The following is a 7,500-nucleotide window of genomic DNA, read 5'->3' as shown; positions in this document are numbered from 1 at the left end:
GTGATTATAGAGAGCGTGTGATTATAGAGAGTGTGTGATTATAGAGAGTGTGAGTATAGAGAGTGTGATTATAGAGAGTGTGTGATTATAGAGAGTGTGTGATTATAGAGAGTGTGATTATAGAGAGTGTGTGAATATAGAGAGCGTGTGAGTATAGAGAGCGTGTCAGTATAGAGAGCGTGTGAGTATAGAGAGCGTGTGAGTGTAGAGAGCGTGTGAGTGTAGAGAGCGTGTGAGTATAGAGAGCGTGTGATTATAGAGAGTGTGTGAGTATAGAGAGTGTGTGAGTATAGAGAGTGTGTGATTATAGAGAGTGTGTGAGTGTAGAGAGTGTGTGAGTGTAGAGAGTGTGTGAGTATAGAGAGTGTGATTATAGAGAGTGTGTGATTATAGAGAGTGTGTGAGTATAGAGAGTGTGTGAGTATAGAGAGTGTGTGATTATAGAGAGTGTGTGATTATAGAGAGTGTGTGAGTATAGAGAGTGTGATTATAGAGAGCGTGTGAGTATAGAGAGCGTGTGATTATAGCGAGTGTGTGAGTATAGAGAGTGTGTGAGTGTAGCGAGTGTGTGAGTATAGAGAGTGTGTGAGTGTAGAGAGTGTGTGAGTATAGAGAGTGTGTGAGTGTAGAGAGTGTGTGAGTATAGAGAGTGTGTGAGTGTAGAGAGCGTGTGAGTATAGAGAGCGTGTGAGTATGGAGAGTGTGTGATTATAGCGAGTGTGTGAGTATAGAGAGTGTGTGATTATAGAGAGTGTGATTATAGAGAGTGTGTGAGTATAGAGAGTGTGTGAGTGTAGAGAGCGTGTGAGTATAGAGAGTGTGTGAGTATAGAGAGTGTGTGAGTATAGAGAGTGTGTGATTATAGCGAGTGTGTGAGTATAGAGAGTGTGTGATTATAGCGAGTGTGTGAGTATAGAGAGTGTGTGATTATAGAGTGTGTGAGTATAGAGAGTGTGTGATTATAGCGAGTGTGTGAGTATAGAGAGTGTGTGAGTATAGAGAGTGTGTGATTATAGCGAGTGTGTGAGTATAGAGAGTGTGTGATTATAGCGAGTGTGTGAGTATAGAGAGTGTGTGATTATAGAGAGTGTGTGAGTATAGAGAGTGTGTGATTATAGCGAGTGTGTGAATATAGTGAATGTGTGATTATAGAGAGTGTGTGATTATAGAGAGTGTGTGAGTATAGAGAGTGTGAGTATAGAGAGTGTGTGATTATAGAGAGTGTGTGATTATAGAGAGCGTGTGAATATAGAGAGCGTGTGAGTATAGAGAGTGTGTGAATATAGTGAATGTGTGATTATAGAGAGTGTGTGATTATAGAGAGTGTGTGAGTATAGAGAGTGTGAGTATAGAGAGCGTGTGAGTATAGAGAGCGTGTGAATATAGAGAGCGTGTGAGTATAGAGAGCGTGTGAGTATAGAGAGTGTGTGATTATAGAGAGTGTGTGAGTATAGAGAGTGTGTGAGTGTAGAGAGTGTGTGATTATATAGAGTGTGATTATAGAGAGTGTGTGAGTATAGAGAGTGTGTGATTATAGAGAGTGTGTGAGTATAGAGAGTGTGTGAGTATAGAGAGCGTGTGAGTATAGAGAGCGTGTGATTATAGAGAGTGTGTGATTATAGCGAGTGTGTGAGTATAGAGAGTGTGTGATTATAGCGAGTGTGTGTATAGAGAGTGTGTGAGTATAGAGAGTGTGTGAGTGTAGAGAGTGTGTGAGTATAGAGAGTGTGTGAGTATAGAGAGTGTGTGATTATAGCGAGTGTGTGAGTATAGAGAGCGTGTGAGTATAGAGAGTGTGTGTATAGAGAGTGTGTGAGTATAGAGAGTGTGTGATTATAGAGAGTGTGTGATTATAGAGAGTGTGTGATTATAGCGAGTGTGTGATTATAGCGAGTGTGTGAGTATAGAGAGTGTGTGAGTATAATGAGTGTGTGATTATAGCGAGTGTGTGAGTATAGAGAGTGTGTGAGTATAGAGAGTGTGTGATTATAGAGAGAGTGTGATTATAGAGAGTGTGTGATTATAGAGAGTGTGTGAGTATAGAGAGTGTGTGATTATAGCGAGTGTGTGTATAGAGAGTGTGTGATTATAGAGAGTGTGTGATTATAGCGAGTGTGTGATTATAGAGAGTGTGTGATTATAGAGAGTGTGTGATTATAGAGAGAGTGTGATTATAGAGAGTGTGTGATTATAGAGAGAGTGTTATTACAGAGAGTGTGTGATTATAGAGAGAGTGTGATTATAGAGAGTGTGTGATTATAGAGAGAGTGTGATTATAGAGAGTGTGTGATTATAGAGAGAGTGTGATTATAGAGAGTGTGTGATTATAGCGAGTGTGTGTATAGAGTGTGTGAGTATAGAGAGTGTGTGATTATAGAGAGTGTGTGAGTATAGAGAGTGTGATTATAGCGAGTGTGTGAGTATAGAGAGTGTGTGATTATAGCGAGTGTGTGAGTATAGAGAGTGTGTGAGTATAGAGAGTGTGTGATTATAGAGAGAGTGTGATTATAGAGAGAGTGTGATTATAGAGAGTGTGTGATTATAGAGAGAGTGTTATTACAGAGAGAGTGTGATTATAGAGAGTGTGTGATTATAGAGAGAGTGTGATTATAGAGAGTGTGTGATTATAGCGAGTGTGTGAGTATAGAGAGTGTGTGAGTATAGTGAGTGTGTGAGTATAGAGAGTGTGTGATTATAGCGAGTGTGTGAGTATAGAGAGAGTGTGATTATAGAGAGCGTGTGATTATAGAGAGTGTGTGAGTATAGAGAGTGTGTGATTATAGAGAGTGTGTGAGTATAGAGAGTGTGTGAGTATAGAGAGTGTGTGATTATAGCGAGTGTGTGAGTATAGAGAGAGTGTGATTATAGAGAGTGTGTGAGTATAGAGAGTGTGTGATTATAGCGAGTGTGTGAGTATAGAGAGCGTGTGAGTATAGAGAGCGTGTGATTATAGAGAGTGTGTGAGTATAGAGAGTGTGTGATTATAGCGAGTGTGTGAGTATAGAGAGTGTGTGAGTATAGAGAGTGTGTGAGTATAGAGAGCGTGTGAGTATAGAGAGTGTGTGATTATAGCGAGTGTGTGAGTATAGAGAGTGTGTGATTATAGCGAGTGTGTGAGTATAGAGAGTGTGTGAGTATAGTGAGTGTGTGAGTATAGAGAGTGTGTGATTATAGCGAGTGTGTGAGTATAGAGAGTGTGTGATTATAGCGAGTGTGTGAGTATAGAGAGTGTGTGAGTATAGTGAGTGTGTGAGTATAGAGAGTGTGTGATTATAGCGAGTGTGTGAGTATAGAGAGTGTGTGATTATAGCGAGTGTGTGAGTATAGAGAGTGTGTGAGTATAGAGAGTGTGTGAGTATAGAGAGTGTGTGATTATAGAGTGTGTGTGAGTATAGAGAGTGTGTGATTATAGCGAGTGTGATTATAGAGAGTGTGTGATTATAGAGAGTGTGTGAGTATAGAGAGTGTGTGATTATAGAGAGAGTGTGATTATAGAGAGTGTGTGATTATAGCGAGTGTGTGAGTATAGAGAGAGTGTGATTATAGAGAGCGTGTGATTATAGAGAGTGTGTGAGTATAGAGAGTGTGTGATTATAGAGAGTGTGTGAGTATAGAGAGTGTGTGAGTATAGAGAGTGTGTGATTATAGCGAGTGTGTGAGTATAGAGAGAGTGTGATTATAGAGAGTGTGTGAGTATAGAGAGTGTGTGATTATAGCGAGTGTGTGAGTATAGAGAGCGTGTGAGTATAGAGAGCGTGTGATTATAGAGAGTGTGTGAGTATAGAGAGTGTGTGATTATAGCGAGTGTGTGAGTATAGAGAGTGTGTGAGTATAGAGAGTGTGTGAGTATAGAGAGCGTGTGAGTATAGAGAGCGTGTGATTATAGCGAGTGTGTGAGTATAGAGAGTGTGTGAGTATAGAGAGTGTGTGAGTATAGTGAGTGTGTGAGTATAGAGAGTGTGTGATTATAGCGAGTGTGTGAGTATAGAGAGTGTGTGATTATAGCGAGTGTGTGAGTATAGAGAGTGTGTGAGTATAGTGAGTGTGTGAGTATAGAGAGTGTGTAATTATAGCGAGTGTGTGAGTATAGAGAGTGTGTGATTATAGCGAGTGTGTGAGTATAGAGAGTGTGTGAGTATAGAGAGTGTGTGAGTATAGAGAGTGTGTGATTATAGAGAGTGTGTGATTATAGAGAGAGTGTTATTACAGAGAGTGTGTGATTATAGAGAGTGTGTGATTATAGAGAGAGTGTGATTATAGAGAGTGTGTGATTATAGCGAGTGTGTGAGTATAGAGAGTGTGTGAGTATAGTGAGTGTGTGAGTATAGAGAGTGTGTGATTATAGCGAGTGTGTGAGTATAGAGAGAGTGTGATTATAGAGAGCGTGTGATTATAGAGAGTGTGTGAGTATAGAGAGTGTGTGATTATAGAGAGTGTGTGAGTATAGAGAGTGTGTGATTATAGCGAGTGTGTGAGTATAGAGAGAGTGTGATTATAGAGAGTGTGTGAGTATAGAGAGTGTGTGATTATAGCGAGTGTGTGAGTATAGAGAGCGTGTGAGTATAGAGAGCGTGTGATTATAGAGAGTGTGTGAGTATAGAGAGTGTGTGATTATAGCGAGTGTGTGAGTATAGAGAGTGTGTGAGTATAGAGAGTGTGTGAGTATAGAGAGCGTGTGAGTATAGAGAGTGTGTGATTATAGCGAGTGTGTGAGTATAGAGAGTGTGTGATTATAGCGAGTGTGTGAGTATAGAGAGTGTGTGAGTATAGTGAGTGTGTGAGTATAGAGAGTGTGTGATTATAGCGAGTGTGTGAGTATAGAGAGTGTGTGATTATAGCGAGTGTGTGAGTATAGAGAGTGTGTGAGTATAGTGAGTGTGTGAGTATAGAGAGTGTGTGATTATAGCGAGTGTGTGAGTATAGAGAGTGTGTGATTATAGCGAGTGTGTGAGTATAGAGAGTGTGTGAGTATAGAGAGTGTGTGATTATAGAGTGTGTGTGAGTATAGAGAGTGTGTGATTATAGCGAGTGTGTGAGTATAGAGAGTGTGTGAGTATAGTGAGTGTGTGAGTATAGAGAGTGTGTGATTATAGCGAGTGTGTGAGTATAGAGAGTGTGTGATTATAGCGAGTGTGTGAGTATAGAGAGTGTGTGATTATAGCGAGTTTTTGATCAGCTGCTGTAACGTCCATTTTGCAATTATCAGCTGGCATTTGGAATCTAAATTCTTCAACATTCATTCCGAGTCTTTTCTACGTTCACAAATACCAAAAATCCACTGCAGTTCTTTACAAAACCTCATGTGATACAGAGAGTCAGGCAGACAGATAGAGAGAGACAGATAGAGAGAGACAGATACAGAGAGAGAGAGATGGAGGAAGGAGATAAAAGAAGGAAAGAAGAAGAGAACAGTGAAGAGATAGAAAGGTCTCGCTCTCTGCTGTCGAGTCTGATCTAATGAGCTCGGCTCGTCTCTTTGTGCGACTCGGACAGGTGTCGGCCCGGATGATGAATGTCCCTACACTATGTGTGTGTGTGAGTGTGTGTATGTGTGTGTGGGCTCTGATAACTATGCTAATGTCTGTGCTTGCTTTTGATTGGTTGGTTCGGGCTAATCCATTACAGCTCTGACAGTGGTACCGTGTGCTAAACGCTATTTGACCGTCGCTGTCACGTTAAACGAATACAGAAAGTGATGGATGACCCACTCGTTCATCACATCACCCCCTTCCCCCTTCTCCACAACCCTCACTCGCTTCTGTCTGAGGAAGGAGAAAGAAAATGCAGTAGACAAAGTAGAAACAGACTGTCTGTAATCGCAGCCTATTCGCTACATAGTGCATTATTTTGGGAGTTTTCCTGTTCGGTGTCCGTGTTTGGAATTGGCTGAAGAAAATCCAGTGCACTGCAATACGTCATTGTCTCAGTGATGTAGCCTAAACGCTATTTTAGCTATTTTCATAGTGAAAGGTCAAAGGGAAATATTTTTTTAACTAAATTTGCACTCAGAAATAAAAAGTCACTGGAAGTGAGTCTAATGATTTAGCACACTAGCATGCTAGCCCATATTTATGAAGTGTTTTAAAAAGTATGTTACTCCTGAAGGAGGAATCTGTCCAATTGCATTTGTGTCATAACAGTCAAACAAAACCTAAATTATTTAAAAGCAACAAAGAAAAACATGAGACGTCATTAAAATAAATGCTTTTATTTTTATACTTTTCACTTACAGTATATCGTTGTATTTCGGGTAAAACTTCAACATTTTCTGCTTGCACCTGCAGCAGGAACCAAACTCGTGGTCATTGCACCAAAGAAACAATAAGGTACGATCATGTTTCATAACGAAGACGATTCTTTTTCATCATTAACAGATCCAGTAGTTCAGTTTATTCTCCTTCTGCTGAAACAACAATGAGAGGTGAGAATGTAAATGCTGAAAATCACTTTTTAACAGCACTGCTCAGTGATCTGTATGTGTTCATTTTTTTTTGTAAATTTTATTTTTCATATTTTGAATGTCTAATTACATAAAATTTTCCAGTATAACTCTCAAACAGTGCCAGACAACATGGCAGTAATAATGTATGTGAACCTATGGATTGGATAAGAGTCTAAGAGTAAAAAAAAAAAAAAATCTGTCAAATAAAAAGTATAATGGAGTGAAAATTAAAATAACAGAGATGTTATTGTGTTCAAATATGTTTGTCAGTTTATATGTAATCATATATAGCTTGTCGTTTTGGTGGTTAGTTTAACTAGCTAGGTAGTGCATCATGTAGCACAGATGTATGAGATGCTAGACACAGGGGTGAACAAAAGATATTTACATTTCTGGCATTTGGCAGATGCTTTTATCCAGAGTGACTTACATTCAGCTCATTTTATACAACTGAGCAGTTGCGGTTTGCTCAAGGGTCCAACAGTTTCAGCTCGGCGGTGCTGGGATTTTAACTCATAACCTTCCTATCAGAAGTCCTGTGTCTTAACCACTGACCTACAACATCCCAAAATACTGAGAAATTATACATAAGTGGAAGTATCAAAATTTTAGTCAAGTAAAAGTGGAAGTAGCTAATCAACAAAACATACTCAAGTGAAAAAAGACACATTTTTTCATACAGAAAATCTTACTCCATAATATTGAGATATTTTACTGAGGTAGGGCCAGGAGGATCATCCTCAAATTCCACACAACAGTCCTGTGGCTTATCCATCTTCACATGCACAAGGATAGCTGTAGCGTGTAGCGCTATCTACACTATGTAGCATGAGAAGGTCAGGACCAATGACGAGATAACATAGTTTTTCTATCAAGAATTTCTTTCATGCTGGAACAGGTTTGGGTTTATATAGATATATACCTGTGTAGGTATAAGCAGTACAGAGAATAGATATATACACGCATACACACCGATCAGCCATAACATTAAAACCGTTTTGTGTAGGTTTTCTTGTGCCACCAAAACAGCTCTGACCGTCGAGGCACGGACTCCACAA

The sequence above is a fragment of the Pangasianodon hypophthalmus genome, chromosome 19 (assembly GCF_027358585.1).
Source record: "Pangasianodon hypophthalmus isolate fPanHyp1 chromosome 19, fPanHyp1.pri, whole genome shotgun sequence".
NCBI classification, from domain to species: domain Eukaryota; kingdom Metazoa; phylum Chordata; class Actinopteri; order Siluriformes; family Pangasiidae; genus Pangasianodon; species Pangasianodon hypophthalmus.
Note: the sequence above shows the minus strand (reverse complement) of the source record.